The following is a 17,525-nucleotide window of genomic DNA, read 5'->3' on the forward strand; positions in this document are numbered from 1 at the left end:
CAATAATTAATTGACAACATAAATTCTTACAACTCCTTTATTCTCGCCCATGCTATGGTTCGTCCGTGGTATCGCCAGTGCCAGTGGACCGATGACAACGGGCTGGAGTGTTTTTATTTTCTCTGCCCATAACAACCAGCCCGAAAAAGAAAACCAACAACCCTGCGCCCTGTACCCAAACCGGAGCGTTTATGCTCGCATTCCAGTGCGGGCGATCGGAAATCAACCGGTTTTTTGTTGTGTAGTTCGATATGTGTGATCGTGTGTTCCTGTTAGATTGAATAGAACGAGCAAGCATTTGGTTGGAACGGACGGATCCAAACTGGGAGAGATGGCGTTTGTGGAATTCAAGTGGAATGCGTATGCAATACGTGTGATATCACACACCGAGTCGGGTTTGTGTGGTTTGAGCGGAGCATGTGAACCATGCCGTTGTCGGTGAAGATATGAACATTTCACATTATTTTTTCTATTTTGAAAATCAGCGACTCAAAGTGTTTTAAAAGCCATTCCCGTGCCTTGGAAAGATTGATGCGTTTTCAAACACGAGGGTCCCGATACTGGCCGGGATCTCCGGTGCGATGTGTTTGAGAACACACAATCACTATCTCATAGATCCACGAGTTATTTAGCACCATAAATCGAATTGCGATCGAGATGGAACACTGGTTCTATATTCCTTTTTCGCGCCCATCGTTCGCCTTTTGGGCACTCGACTAGCTCGTTCGATTGGCGTGCGGCCAGCGTGCGGCTCGGCTAGGCTTACAAGTCGGGGGATTGTCGTGTCGGGTTCGTCGCTTTTACCATCGCCAGACTTGTTCTAGCGAAACGGACGAGTAAGAAAGATAGCCCAAAACAGCATAACCACACACACACACACAATCTTACACTCCCGCTTCTTACAAAGGAATTGGCTTTCCTCCGTTCCCTGAAGCCCTCCACTGAAAGCGACTCCCGAATGTCGAACACATTCAAAATATTTTGATGATACCGCTACGGCCCCGGCCGTACGCATATTTATGGATGTTTGTTTGTCGCCGACATAAATCCTAAATTATGAAAATTGGCTCACACACGCACACGAACTCACGAGTCGCGGGGTCGCTTTAGAACCGGCGAAGCGTGGAGAGGAGTGCGATGGATAGATTTCGATTTTCGGCCTTATTATGCTGTGCTTTATGTTGCGCGTGTCTTGTGCCGCCAGTACGCATCCCAGCCCGATCAGAAAGCACCGTTTACACGCTCCGGCGTACGCTCTATTGGTTATTTATTATTTTAATACTTCAATTTTATGATCCACCGAGCGAGGTATTGGATAGCCCGGCCCGGGGTGAAAGAGGCAACCGAAAATTCGCTTTGATGCGCTCAGGCTCGTAAAAAAACGTTTCGTCTGAAATCGTTTCGTTTAGCCAAGAAATCGACTCCGGGATCTCGCTGGTCGGGCGCGTCATCATAAAAGACAACGTTGTCTTTGAGCGCATCGGTTGTGGCCGTTGGGTGATGCTGAACATCAATCATTCTGTTCCTTTCCCGCGGATGGGAGGGGGGAGGTTTTAATTTAGTTTCCGAAGATCTTGTTTTTTTATTTATTTATTTATTATTTTTTCACTCGCCCGAGCTCATCATCCCATCCCATGGGCCGCTAAACGAAATGCACAATTTAACACATTCACGCGGTGCCGCGGTTGATATCTTGCTCACCTGCACACTTCCAAGATGTTCCACTGGAAGCTTGGGACTGGAGCGTCCTGAGGGTCGATCATAAATATGCGAGACCGTATATAAATCCTACCTGCTGGGGTGTTGCCGCAGGGTGACTTTTGCGTGATTGGTACCGGGACACGTGTTGGGGCGCGTCGTCGTGTTTTTTTTCTTCTCAGCTTTGCCCGGCAGCAAAATTTTCGGCTGTGACTGTCAATCGGTTTTCTATGCTTCGGTGTCAAGCTTTTATGTTCCGTGGCGGCGAACGTGACGATGCTGCCGGAGGATTAATTAGTGAATTTGAAAACTCGTGTGCTTTCAGTGTTATTTTGATGCTTCTCGTTTCTTTTTTTTTAATGATGAATTTGACCATTTTTTCTACTCATTTACCCGCCCGCTTATGCATATTCAAGCTGGGAGAAGCTGACAGCGATGGACGTTGCGGTGTTGTTTTGCTACCAGTGCGGTAAAGCCTACAAAATACGCGTGAAACTGTTGGAAATGGCGCGAGCGGGGAAGACACAAACACACAGGGAGCTTGTGCGATTAATTATCACCACCGTACCGATAAATGGTTCGAGATTAAAAACTCTTTTAACCGATAAATTTGAACACGGGATGCAACCGGTCCGGCCGTTTGCCAGGCCTTTGAGCTAAATCGATCCCGAAGAGCGAACATAAAGCCTATCAATAGAGGTTTATTTGATGCTTAAACATTGTTATGAGTTCGAATCGTAGTACATTGAAGCTCCAAATTCGAGATCTCGTAAAAGTTGGACGATGGTTTCGATAAGAAAATGAAAATGACGATGCTCGGCAATGCTGAAAGCTCTCCGCCGTGCTTAGTCCGGCTGTCGATGGGTTATTTATAGTTTTTCGCTTAATTCGATTACATTGTAGTTTGAACCGGGTTGGAGTAGATAAAAGAAGGGTAAATTAGGTGATCTAGGATCTTTGATGAGGGATCGGAAACTGAAGTACACAAAAAGAGCTCTACGGTTTGATGAAACATTGTTTTTAGCAGAGGTTTATTCCTAGAAAATTTCATATCATAGCTGCTTGGAGAAGTGCTTCGCGAGTCATCAGCAAAGGATGATTTATCCCAAGGTTCTGGTAGAAAGAATAAAACGATGGCTGAAATGATTTGAAATGATCATAAAATTATCGATATTTTCTATCGATTGGTAACATTGTGATATAAAATATAACTAATAAATCAAATTCAGAAAAAAGGGACGAACGATAATATTCTTGTGTGACATCAAACAATAAATGATAATATTTGATCGCCACCAAAACAATATGGGAATCGCTGCAGAGAACGATTTTTGCCAGCCCGGTAATGCTACACGCCACCAATCAGCTTCCATTGGAAGAGCTGTCACCAATCAGGTTCGAGCGAAAGGAAAACAATCTTCTCCAGCATGTTTGGCGTGTAAAGTGTCACACACTGCAGCAATCACCGATCCGTAGCGGGTCCGGTCGATTTAACGCACTCGATCGGTGGAGTGCAAAATGGCTAACACGGGACGCACGCTGGACATTGGCACGGGGACTAAGGGGGCTAAGTGCCATTCAATGATGTATGTTGTTGTCGGTTTGTTTTTGTCTTGTTATTGCTTCCTGATGATTGGTGGTAGCCCTCGTTTGGAGGACCTAGTACATCTGTCAAGCAGTCGCGCCAGTACGTTCTGGCTTGATCGTGGTCGTCTTCGTTGCTTGGTCGTTGTTGCGACTGCTGCACTTTCGCTTCCTCGCTTGACCATGGACGGTGCACGCTTGTGCGACAGACGTGGCCACAGACTGCGGTGCCGTTTGCTGGACATTTATCTTTCGTTCGACGAGAAGTTGGCAATCGGTCTAGTTGCCGTTGCCGTGTAAGCGACGCGACGAGAGTTTTGCGCATGATCGTCGCTCGCTCTCGAGAGGGAAGTGTTGAAAGGAACGAAGCGGAATGTTATTTTTTATGCTCAGAATACACTTGTGCGATGGGACTGATTTAGATCGTACTAGGTTGATTCATTGGAATTGAAGAATGTGTAAGATAGGATTAATTTATTGCATTAGGATTCGTTGGCAAAGACAAACGATCTTACTTAGAGCGAACGCAAAAGCGATAGTTCAATTGATAGCTAAAACTAAAACTTGTGAAGCTCTGACAACAGCATTCTTCCTCACTTTCTAAATTTCATTACATTTCCCTTGTTATAGCATTATAATCAATTGAGAATGTTGTAGCTTCATCTACTGACGTTAAAGAGGTATCTGCTTCCGCACCAACAAATCCAACTCCAGTGGACAGAATGAAACGGAAAGAAGGGCAACAGAGAGTGCGAGCGAGAAAGAGCAAAGCAAGAAGACCAACCTCTTGGCGTGGTACTTGAGCGTACAACTATCAACCGGATCGGTCCGTGCCCGTTGTAGACCACCGGTTCGGTAGCAGCGATAGCCTGCCGTAGTGCTGCAGCAGCCCAAGCATCAGCCACCGGCCCTCATCAACATCATCAACATCGTCATCATCGCCCTCTTCATGGTCGGCAACATCCGTGCCCAGCCCTTTTTGTCATCCGTCACTTCCATAATACACACGCAGCGGCCCGAACCATCCACCAGCCGCTTAGCGTCCAGCGTTGGTCAGCGATCGGTGCCTTAGTTCGGTAGCTTATGTAAACAGAACGATGTACGCGAGCCTCCCCCCCCCCCCCATGCCGCACAATGTGGTAAAAGCCGCATCGTAGCTAAACGATGACTTGGCCGCTTTTTATTTTGGAAAACACTCTCCTGAACCGCCAGCTCAACAAGCCAGCAAACGGATGAACGTGCTAGACTTCATGACGATGCAGTTGTCCACCGTCCATATCCTCCTGCGGCATCTCGTGCTCCAGTGCTGTACGGGTCATTGGCGGACCGCACCCACCGTAAGAAGAAGAATGCAGGAGGTGTTAAGGGAGGATGGGGGCTAACTCACGATGTCTACGTTGAACCGTTCTTCTCCTACAACGGCAGCAACAAAACAAAACAAAAAAAAGGCGCATAACATCATCCGTCATCGCGCCAACAGCCCATTCCTGCACCCTATCGTTTATGCTTCGCCTTTCCCCCCTCCCGTACCATGACACCGTGTTGCATTTTGGGGGTTGCTGCGGGCCTTGTCGCGTAACACTCGAGCTGAAGAATTTCGAATGTAAACACGGGACGCAGCGCGTTTTAACGATATTTTTGTTCTCCTGGATGGTTTCGGTTTCGCTTATATACGTATATTTCAGTTTTTCGGAAGCTTCCCAGTTAGGTAGAGTGCATGTCAGTGGGATTATTTCGCCGCGACGTGACGTACCCTGTATTTAGTGTCCCGCGAGCACACCCCACCCGGGTAGCGGGTGCCAAGAAGGAAAGGGATGCAATTTCGGTATCAGCACGGTGATGCGCGTGATATTTGGTAGCGCTCGGTGGGTTTATTGTACACGCGAACCGCTTGGCCGTCCACTAATGCGATGGACTCGCAGCGCTGGGGAGCTTGTTTGTGTTTTGGCTGCATTTCTTTGACATTGCCTGCTGTCAAACGTTGCTGGCGGCAGCTGCTCGCGCCATGGGCTGCCCGGGAGAAGGTGGCTGAAAAATACGGTACAATGCATTAGATCCGCTAAAGATAGCTTGAAGGTGGCCGGCGGGAGTCAGATTTCATAATGTATGGCTGGCGGGAGCTGACTTGTCGGTATGATTTATAACCATTTGCATTCAGTTTAATTTATTTTAAACTTTGTTTCGGTAAAGTTTGACCCTTTACTTGAAAACATGTAACAAGCATACACTAAACATAGCTGCGCTAAGGGTAGCATAAAATAATCTTTATTTATAAAACGACAAATCGAAATCATTAAACGATTACATCACAATTCCAGCCAGTTGTTGTTGCTGATTGAACCATTTAATCGCTTTTTGCCGTGATGAGAGATGTAGTTTTCATCGCAACTCACCCATTTAATTTCCGATTACCGATTCCGGGTGGTGCAGTCGAACGGGTTGAAATACGGCACCCGAGGCACGCCGCCTTCGCCAATGCAGCGTTCGGGCGAGCGAGTATTTATATCTTCGGCCGGGTTCGACGATATTATTAGACCACTAATGTGACGTGACAAGGGGACATAATTCATCTTCTTCGCGCGATGCCTTCCGGAAATAAATCAATTCATCTCCCTCGGTCCATACATTCCCCTTTTCCCTTTCTCTTTCATTCGATTGCAATCTTTCAATGCATTTGGATTACTTCATTCTACTATTTGCTACAGCTCTTGCGTTTGCTGTCCTGCTGCCAAACGAAGATCGTACTTTCATCCGGAGGCAGCATCAGAAGCCTGTACGCTCAGATGCTGAGAATACAAATATTCATAACTCTGTTCGCTGGAAGCTGTATAGTTTTGTCCAGCAAACAAATCATCTTTCTGATGGCCACTGATACCTCAGTACCCTTCCGGGTGGCTACGATTAATTTGCCCGGACCCACGGCAATACCCTCCCCAGATGCGCAGTGCAATTATTTCCACTGCCAAGCTGCCCTGCTTGAGCAGGAGAGATTGGACTTCATTTTTCCTGCTCCCTGCTGCTGACTCATTACAGGTACACGGTGAAATGCTTTTCAAGTTGTCATTAAATAAAGAAAATAATTCAAAAAGTTCTATCATAATCATAACTTACGCAAAGTACGATGCCACTCCCGGGAGTGCAGCGGGAGCGATCCACTCGATCGCTCGCCGAAACGGTGCAAAGCAGGTACGCTGCCCCGCTTATTGCTTACTTCCAGCAGGGCGAACTAAAAAGTGCCGACAAAACGTAACGAACCTCGGAACCCGATCCTCGGAACCGTAAAACGAGATCAAAAACACACACACACAGAGCGCGAGACAAACGGGGCTGCAATGATCAGCAGAGTCGTCCCCCCCGGTTGGGACGTGATGTCTTTACGGTAAGCATCGTCCCAACCGGGTCCCGAGCGGGTTTAGACGCGAGCGTTTTCCAGACTCCGCTGCCGCTGGCTTAAATCTACACCCAAAGCTTTTAATTAATTTAAAATAAATAAGAGCATTATTAAAAATCATTTAATTTATTTATCTCCCGCAGACGATCGTACGGTCGGGGCAGTTGCGTTTGCGATGCTGAGCCCCCAAAACTCATAACACGGATCCACGCTGACAGATTGGAGAGAAGCGTTCGGTCCGACCGGAAAGCTTTATTTCAAAAGATCATTCTCAATCGAGGCGAGGCGCGGGATGCCACTGCTGGACGATAAGAACATAACGACACAAGGCTAACAGAGAGCTACCAGCCGATTCCAGCATCGTAGTGGCATGAAACGCACGGCATTTCCGTGATACGGGTGACCAATTTAATGGATGACTTTAATTGCTTCATTTTAACCAAATTCCATTGACACTCCACCTGCGAAACCTGGTATCGAGCGTCTCTCGTGTCAGTCACAGAAACACTCCTTTCGAGAAGGGGCATCACTTTGAGCGGGCTCGTTCCATATTTCTAGTCACGCGGTACCGATGTACAGACGATTATTCGATCATTCTAAGGCACACATACGGCAAGGTGGTGTGCAGGGTCTCAGGAGCTACTGATAGACGCGCTGCCCCCCGGGGAGGGTGACACATAGCTCGAAATGGTAGACCGATACCGATAAGCAGTTAATTGTTTTAATCTGTAACTTTATTGATAATGAATGCGTCTAAGTGATTCTTCTGCCTCACCGGACCACTCCACCTCTGTTCTACTTTCGTTCCCAGTGCTTTTCAACATTGCCGACAAAGAAACCTCTCCCCGGTCCCAAGAAAAAAAAAAACAAAACCAATCCAAAACTAATCGTGCTCAAATTAGTGCTCCGGCTCAGTTTGAGCTGCGATCGGCTTTCCTTTTCCTTGCTTTTTTTTTTGGAACTTTTTGTATGCAAGCATCCGCATACACACAAACGACCAGACACCTGGACGCACAACGGTACGACATTCCGATGCAAAATCACATTAAGTGAAGCGCTACCGGCCGGCTACCGGCAGGCAGGCTTAAACACAGGCGGCTTCCTAATCGGTTTGTGGCGCCTTAGCACTAATAAAGTCATTGAATTGTCTTCCCATTCCTTCTTTCGAAACCCTCCTGGGCGGATTGTTTGGCTCGCTCCACTGCACCGGAATGGCGTAAAATTAAAGATTATTGGGGTACGGTAAACATGAAAATAACTCAAAGGCGATTATGTTTGCTGAAAGGAATTTAATATTTCATGCATATTACGTCATCATGGAAAAGGTTATAGTTTTGGGCCGATAGAGTGTGTTGCAGTGTGCTATCCTAGTAAATATTTGATTTTAAAAGAAAAAATACAACATTGAAAACACTACAACTTTGACTTTTGATAATGATTCTTTAAAAATGCATTAAATTTCGAATGAGGGCATGTTTACGAATATTAACGACAACCCTCTGTTGTATACATTTAATGCTTGATTATGGTTGCTTTTACTTCGGATAACCAAAAATGCTTCATTTTTCGTCCCTGAACAAAGCGATGATTCATCAGTCACCGGTTACGGGTGACTTTGCTCGTTCCCTGCATCCTTATCCTGCACGTTTCGGTTGCTGTGATCAGAAACGAAAAAACGTGTTTCATTTCTTGTTCGTTACTTTCCTTCACGCAATTTACGCAACGTCCATAGTCCCAAACAAACGCACACACATTGCTGAACAAAACCCTTTTGCGCGGTATCAGCCTGGTAAGACCAATAACTGCGGCTCCCAATCCCGTCCCATCGGGGGTAACGAATCTGACAGCTCGTGTAAAGTGTCACCATCGCTCCACAACCTTCCTGCCCGAAACTCGAAACAAAAAGTGCATCCGCAATGCCAGCGTGGCACGACGGATCGACGGAATCGACGCTCCTGGACGCTGCTAACGAACCGGAAACTGGGCAGGGCAATGCGGACGGTGGCAGATTTTTGCTACCACTTCAGCGTCATTCAAGACCACTGCAGGATAACAGAACAAGAAGCTGCAATCGAACCGCCAGTTGTTGGTACGTGCTTCACGCGGTCCAGGCTGAGCGACGAATCGTAGAACGTGCCGATAGTACGAGAGCGACAGGAGATCTCCTTTCCTTTTAAAATAAGGCATCTTATGCCACCGGTTCCGTTGGGCAAAGTACGCGTACACGGGAAACCCGCGTGTGGCTTCTGCTTGACGAGGGCGAGGCAGCGAAACTGGCAGTATAAAATGGGTGTGATGACAAACGACATCTCGTTGCGTTCCGGTGCTACGTGCTGGTTAGCCGATTGTTAGCCACCAGATTGCGTTTTGTAGCGGAGCTTACAGTCCGTACTCATCGTCACCTTTCGTCACAGACACGCACACACATACAGCCACATGCACACAGACAGAAGCGAGGTAACGTTCGTTCCGGACAGCATTAATCATGAAGGGATGTTTCACAGATCGCGAACCGAACACAATGCATGAAAGCGTATTGAAAAACATGTAATCTCGAACTATCCAACCTGACTGCTGCACAGCTGGCTTTTGTGGAAAAGACATTATACAAATATAAATCTCATTTAAGTCCATTTTTTTAAACAAACGTTGCTTATTAGATCATTAAACACAATGTGAACAAATCGAATCATACCCATATCTGCTCATATATTACGAAAAGCAAGTGGTATTTATTCCTTCCTTGCCCAACCCCTGTCCCGTTCCCGGCGGGGAGAAGATTGGCCGGCTAGACCTCTTCCACCATCACGAGATCCTAATGTACCGCCCACGCGAAAAGCCAATCGCCAGGGCGATGTGTGGCGATCGACCCAAACTCCCAATGCCGGGGACAACACCTGGCGCACTGGGGGCAGGAATAGTTTACGTGTCCGTTGACGTGTGGCACCACATGACAAATAGTACATGTCTGTGCGTTCGGTACGGCGTCCTGCCTTACACGTACGTACGGGCCTTGCACCAAAAAGGGCTATCAATTAACTAATAACAAATTACACATTAACCATCAATACGCGGCCGGGTGACGTGATCGAAATTTTACCAATCGTAGGAGAGCAGGAATAACAGCAACAAAAAAGAGTCGAACCCGTCTAGGCAACGTTACTCCATGTTTACACTACTCTAACCGACAGCACGGGGTGGAAAATGGCTAATGCAAAATACCTGCTCGGTGTCTGGGTGCCTTTGCTTCAGCAGTCACGCAGGTTCAATTCACTTCGCTCGAAGTGAAAACGTCGATTAGACAAGTAACATTGGATTACAATTAAGTGGGCATGCGAACGGAGAATTTATTGCAAGTGCTTTAAAAATTGTATACATTCTTATCTTTCAACTATTTCGTAGTGAAAAAAATACAGAAAATGCCACTTCCGGTTGTATAACGCTTTAGAAGAATTGCACCGACTTTAACGGATGATCACAGCGTAATCGATTAAAGCGCATGAAGTGAGGTGAAAACCTCTTTCAGCGTTATATTAAAAAAAAAAAAACATACATACTACCTAAAAGCGTATCCACTGCCATCCCCAATGTCCCACTGTCAGTCGCTGTCCAAGATAGGGAAATACCCCGAGCCGATTCTGATAAATGGACCAAATTCATCTTCATTTGGGCAAACTTTCCGTATGCTCGTGTTAGTGGCACGCACACCCATTCCCTTTCCGCTGTCTTTTCTTTCCTCCCGCCAGAGCAGCTAAGTCGGTATCTTGGCATTCACTTTGTGTCGCCCCAAATTCCAACTCCGAAATGCGCGAAGAGCCAATGCGAGAAAGATGCCATCCATGCCTTTCAGTCGTCGTTCTCGGTCGATCGGTCGGTCTCGGCAACTCTGCTCGCTTATCTAAGAGCGAAGCGTGCGGCTTTTTGGGATCATTTTTCTTTGCATAAAAAAAAACACACCGAAACATTCATTCCCATTCACTCCTTCCTCGGTCGATGGAAACTACGCATAGTTGGTCGTATCTTAAGCGCTGACCAGCTTAAAGTAAGAGATCTTCTTTTGATGATGATGAGGGCTATAAAGGCAAAATAGTACGGCGATAGTGTTGAAAGTAGACTGACCGAATGGGTTGTAAAATTATTAAACCGTTTATTGCACAGGTGACGTAAAAACGGTCTTCAGTTTTCGGATCTGTTTATTGCAATCCGGGTGTAAAATGAAGCAACATATGATGAATATTTAAATTTGAATGAAGTCAAAAATTCTTATAATGGTTTGCTTGCTTTGACTAACTCAATTCACAAACATGATTAACGTTGTTAAAATATGATTTTCTATTAGCTCGTGTTGAAGATTTTAAACAAATATCAAGCTAAAAAAACAACAACCGTTGATCGAACCACCCAATTAACGATCCCGCGAGCTCAATTGCGCAAATGTGCCGATAACGCGTGTCTAAACACAACATAACAAATGAGCCTCCGGGCAGCCGTATACGCATTTATGACACGTTGCGATCGGATCGGATACGACACGCGTAACGCGCCCGTGTAAATCGTGCAACGCTGAGATTGAGGCAAAAAAAAAATGCTAAGCATCCCGCCTCCTTCTGCGAACGTAACCCCATACACGACATGTCTTCTTGTTCCTGGAAATCGGACGCTTCAATCGGAAAAGGTTGTTGTTTCTTTTCTTCTTGTTTTTTCAAGCTCACATGAGCCATTGCCAGCATGAACGGGCCAGGGTTGGGACTTGAAGGATTGCCGACGTTCGCCTGACGTCCGTTGCGGTGCGGACAAGTCTCCCCCGGAGGGCCGCATAACGATCGGACCACATGTGATAGCCGAACGGTGAAGCGTGTAGCCATCAATTATTCGTGATTAAATATCAATTTATCATTATTTATACCTACGCTTTGCCGGCCACATCACTCACATACACACACACGCTCAGATCTGTCGATGGTGGAGCGATCCCTAATGAACAGCACATAATCCACGATCCACGCAGTTTGAGCTGTGCGTCAGATTTCAGCCGCTAGTTGAGTGAGCGGAGCGAAAATCTGCCGTTTGCCCATCAAACTTCCCTACAGACACACACACGCATACTTGGGAATGGCCTTCATCTACGTACAGCCCCGTACAGCATTTAGGGCGGGTGACGAAAGGCAAATTATACGCGCTAATGCAGGGAGCGATCCCCTGCATTAACAGGCACTGGCGTGTGCTACTGGTGCCGTGGTGCAAAATGGGAACGCGTAATCGATGCTCGGTAAGGCAGCCTGCGGTGGGATTACCTTTTGCGGGTTTGCTCTGGTCATTATTATTTGGTGCAACCTTAACGGCAGAAGCCAACTGACCGCCCCTACTGATGGGCGGATTGAAGTGTGCGCGAACTTTTGACGCTTCACGACTCGCCAATGCAGTGTACGCACCGGGTAAGGTCTGCTGGAAGAAGGTGTTAAACACTTTATTAAATCGTCCGCGAGAGTTGATAATCATTTCCAGCTTAGCTCGCAACGCTCAACAGAACCACCTTTGTTGCAGTTGATTGGAGTGGTACAGGTTGTGAGGATTAAGGCAAATGTGGTTAAAAAAACCATCCTTGGATCTGGTGTCTGGCTTTCTGTGGAGTACTTGGTGCGTTCATCTCACAGGACAATAGTCCACATAAAGCTTCTATTTCTATCGACTATCACTCTAACAATCTGCATTCGATATTCCCATTCCGCGCGTTGAATATTGATCAAGTAGGGTTAATAAAATCCACCATTTAATATTGCTCGTAAACATCGCTGCCGTCTTCTTTCGCTAGTAACCGGTAAGTAATGGTACGATCAGAGCCAAGGACGGATAGATTAGCATATTTTTTGCGGCCTTCTGCCGGTAACGATACTTTTACGATCATCTGGGCAGCACAAATTTACGATCAAGTAAGTTCATTTACCGTATCCGGATGTGTAGTGGAATGATTTTTTTAAAGATGTGCTTCGGTTTTATTAAAATTTCTTGAATTTTCATATTATTCTAAAATAGTCTATGCATTACAGCGGCTCTGGAGACGGATTTAATTTCGGATCGATCGACTGCTTCACCTGTGATCGTATGCTTCTTGATCGATAACGTACGCCAAACAGCCTTTAGCATGCTGCAATCACCAAACAACGCTACCAAAACGATACACGGTTAATTTAACTACACAGCACCAGAATGACAGCAATGCGGGGCAAACGAATGCAAACAGTTTCATACACAAATAACGGCCCGATAGCATCGCAGTACCGGGTAAAATTAACCCGGCAGCAGTACTGGTCCGGCTCGCGTTCGCGGTTGGAAGCATAAAACCGGTCGGCAGCGGGAAAGCATGGTTAGAACCGTTTAATCGACGATCATCTGCCGAGGGGCAGTTTTGTGTAACACATTAGCGTTTAATCATCGGGCCAGGTTTGCATGCAATAAAACTCTCCGGGCGTTCGATTGAACGTCGCAAACGGTGAGTAAATGCCACCCAGTTAGAGTCGGCGTAAAAAAACGAGGCAACTATAAGGAGTTACCCAAAATGTGTGCTGTTGGCGAGAGAGATTTTCTTATTATTTTGTATTTAAGACTTTATTACTGAATCGAGTTGCTAAAACTCATAAAATTCACTGCACCTGTGTTGCAGGTTCTAAGGTTCTAGGGGTTTCAACGGCAATTCAAAACACCCCAAACGTGGCTTCCGTGTTGGTTTGTGATTCACATTTCCACTCTCCATCGGTTTTGCACCACCATCACTAACACTGAGACTACAGAAAGGTCGGGAAGCAAATAAATTGCTCAATTTCCTAAAAACAAGCCAAAACATGCCGATAAATCATATGGAAGGTAATTTTTCACTAATTTACTGCCACCACCGTGACGTGAACTGGCCGAACTTGGACGTTTTAAACGAAGGTAGGGTAGGAACTGCTTCCATCGGCTGCTACCATGTTATAAGTTACGCATTTGAATTTATTTTTGTCAACGTATTTAATTCTGTTTCTTCAGGCTTCGGATCGTACTCATCCTGTTCTGTCGTGGTCGGAAGTGGAATCGGGACGGATCAACGACTTTTCCGGCCACAGGTCAGAGCAAGCCTGTAGAAATTGAAACGGAGAACCGCTTTTTCGTCTTCTTTCCCAAATTTCCACATTGATCGTAGCGATCTTTCACTTTGATTCCCTTTACTCAACGCACGTGCGCGTAGCTCCGAGGCAAACTGTGTCGAAAACAAAAAATTACGAAACATTTCAAATCAGATAATTGGGTGACTTTTCTGACTGATCTTTAGGGAGTGCGCGCTAGTTTGGTTGATCCCCGAGCCCGAGTGTTTGTGTGCATGATAAATGGCAAACCTATTCCGAAACAAACAAACCAACAGCAACGACAACGAAAAAAAAAACTCCCCCTTCGACCGTGAAGAGCACACGGGGCACACAAAGTCAACGAAACATACGTGAAATAAAAATAAATAATAAGACAGGTTCCAACAAGTGGCCCTTCGCGCTGGGACGCGTCGCAGTCAATCCGTCATCCGAAATCCCTCTCCCTTTGGCAGCGTCGGTCGGCCAACACGCGACAACACGCGACACCGTGGCACGTGCTAGCCGGGGGTTGTCGTGGTGCCAATGAATACCGTAGGAAGCGTTCAGCAATCCTCCCCATCATTGCCAACGGTACCTAAGCAGCTCCAACGGGCAGCAAACGGGACAACAAATTGAGACGCGTCAAACACGCGGCGTCAAGCTCGCAAACTCCAACTCGGCTCGAGAGCCAACCGCGAAAGGGCTTCTGCTCCGTTTTGTTGTTCGGCGCACACCACACGGATTGGAGCAGAAGAGCGACTGACTTTCATCATCAATCAACTGTCACGAAGGAAATTAGAATACAATGCACATTATTTCCCCGGGCACAGCGTAATGCATCCAGCATCCCGGACAGGAGGGGATCGGTACGAGTGCGACATCACCTGGCCATGTTCCATGCATCATGTTCCGGGGCGAGCCAGCTTAACTTCTAAAGCACGGTGCTGACAGTTTAGGGCCAACGGAAGACAACGACCGACGGGGCTTGCAAGGAGTGAATGAAAAAAGAAACAGGAATTCAAAGTAAATGGGCAAATGTAAAGCAAAGCTAATTTGTTGTGTGATTAATTTGTGTAGCATGACCCTCCCGTGCCCGACTGGGCGAGGCGCGATGCCCGTACCGAACCGGTACGCAGTAGGTGCTCCAGAAGATGCGCACCAATTGTTGAGAATGGGACATTGTGTCTCCTGCTGGTCTGCGTGTGCCCTTAGGACTAACAATGGGCGAACGACATGCAATGGGTGCACGAGCGTTTTTTTTTTCGATGCCCCGTAAGGCACAAAAGGTAACTCACTATTTTTAGTGCTGCTTGGTTTTGTTGGCGTAAAAGAGCCATTGCGCTGATTGTAAGCTTTAAACTGCTCGGTACGGTGCGATGATAAATTGGAAGTTTCTTTGGTTTGCAATCAGCGTTTTGTGTTGCTTTAGAAATTCGGGATACCGTAAAAGACGTCAGCTTGGCCCACAATCAGGCTGCTAGTTGGTAAGTGCTTGTAGATGACGTAAATCACATCAGTTCATTCCCAACAGAAACCGAAGCAGTGATGCAAAATAAACGCTTCATTTACACAATGAGTTATTGAGAGTACAGTTTAGTTAAATTATGTTATACTTCAACAACGTGTGGAGTTTTCAAATATAAATTTGTTCGAAGGTCTCTCACATAAGTCATACAACAACAAAATACACAAATGAAGCTGAAAAGATGAGTTTGAATAAATTCGAAAACCGAAACAAAACAAAAACAACAAGAGTAAGAACATACAACAACAAAAACAAGCAAAACCAAAATCAAACAAAACGATCCAACAAGTTTGTGGTACATTACCGTAAGGACAACCGCATGTTAAACCATTGCGGGAGACGAGCCGGATGTGCACGTACATACTTCAACCAACAAGCTGGTTGATGGGGGAAAGGTATTTCACTCCACTCGCAGTGCCTCGCTTGTTGTTGCACGTGCCCATGTGAAAGATCCCCTGCAATAAGGCAGAGCACTGGGCACAGGAACCTCACATTCAACGCATCATCTGCAGGTACGATCGCGATCGGAACGCTGGAGCGTTAAAGAACTGCATTCGCAGAACCACGGCAGAACAACGGCTCCGGCAGCAACATGGAAAGCGGCAAACTGGCAGATAAATCTTCTGATTGACTGATTGCACGGTATGTTTACCATATTATGGGTCCTTTCTTTTGCCGTATAAGATCGCGAATGGGCGAAATGATCGCACTTGGGGGGAGGGGAAGCCCGTAAAACACAAGACAAACACGAGGGAAAGGAACGAGGGCTCTGCTCGTGTGTTTCATGCTTTTCAAAATTTATAATTCATAATAACAATAATTGTTTTCCAAGTGTAATGTACATGGCGGAAGATGGTTTGCGTGGCAGGGTGTGCACAAACACTGTAGCAGCTTTCCTCGTGGAAGACATGGTGGCACAATACCGGAACGGGCTTTAAGCTGCGTGTCTAGTGCGCACCGTAAGGGAAACAGACGGCGCAATGAGACTTACGGTGCAATGGCGAACGATTAACGGTTGGGAAAATTGAATTAAAGTATGTAAGTGAGCGAGGAAGCATGGGATAGCAGTGTCTTGGAGAGTGTCATCATAATGTACCATAATGGAAGATGTACAAAATAAAGAATAGAAACCGTTTGATATATATATTTAGTTTTAATTAAATAACATATATCATTGAACTAATATTTTTCAATAAATAAATCAAATTCAAGCATTTGATTGTACTTTTAACAATGTGCATTGGAAAATACAAACGTTTCAGTTTCATACAACCATTATCCGTATCCGTGTTATATGGCATTAGGACAATCCATAGTGTTCGTTTCCCTTGGTGTTTATTTATCTCTCTCTCTCTCTCTCTCTCTCTCTCTCTCTCTCTCTCTCTCTGTTTAACACTCTTTCTTGCTCTATCTTTTCACCCGGACACTCAGCATCGACCGCAACCACAAACCTGCAAGGGAAGTATAAAATTAAATTAAATAGCGCTATTACCTTAAATAAACTTCAACCCGACCGCGCGTGTCGGTGTGGGTCGGTCACCTACCGGTGGGGCGAGCAAAAAAAAAAACACTTACGGATGCCGCCCTTTCACAGATCACAGATCTGCACCGGCGCGCAATGGGTTGGCGCGTATCGCGGCGGCTTCATCGCTTCTGCAGGCGGCCGGGATTTCCTTTCAAGTGACCCATACTGACCATTACGGTTCGAGTTCGGGATGAGAGAAAGAGAACTGGTGATCGAGAGTGCTAGCAAAAGCGAGCCCGTGCGAACGGGGACCATTAATAGAGCGCGGACAATTTTAAATTGCAGCCGATGGTACCGATATCATCCGGGCCGGTCGATGTACCCCTTGCGACTTTGTATAGCGGCGAGCTTAGTTTTCCCTCCCTTTCTGCAGGTGTTTTGCATGGCTACCAGATGCCAGATGCAATGATTGTGTGTATTCATTTGCTGCGTTGAAGGACCGTTTCTTTCAGATACCTTATCGGCACGCGTTGAGCGGTATTCTGGAGCGCTCTGTCTTCCTGGGTAGTGAATAGTGGGTGCCGTTCTATGATGCGGGGTGTAAGGAAATTGCACACATAGCCCCACATGCCACCCTCGGTCCCTATCCGAAACAAATGATGCCGCCAGTGTGAGTGGTGTCTTATTGTGTTAGGTCCCTAGACTAACTGCCCGGCTGGATAGACAAGGGAGCCTTTGCCTTTGCCGGTACCGTATCGCGGG

Source organism: Anopheles arabiensis, chromosome 2 (assembly GCF_016920715.1).
Source record: "Anopheles arabiensis isolate DONGOLA chromosome 2, AaraD3, whole genome shotgun sequence".
Classification (NCBI taxonomy): Eukaryota; Metazoa; Arthropoda; class Insecta; order Diptera; family Culicidae; genus Anopheles; species Anopheles arabiensis.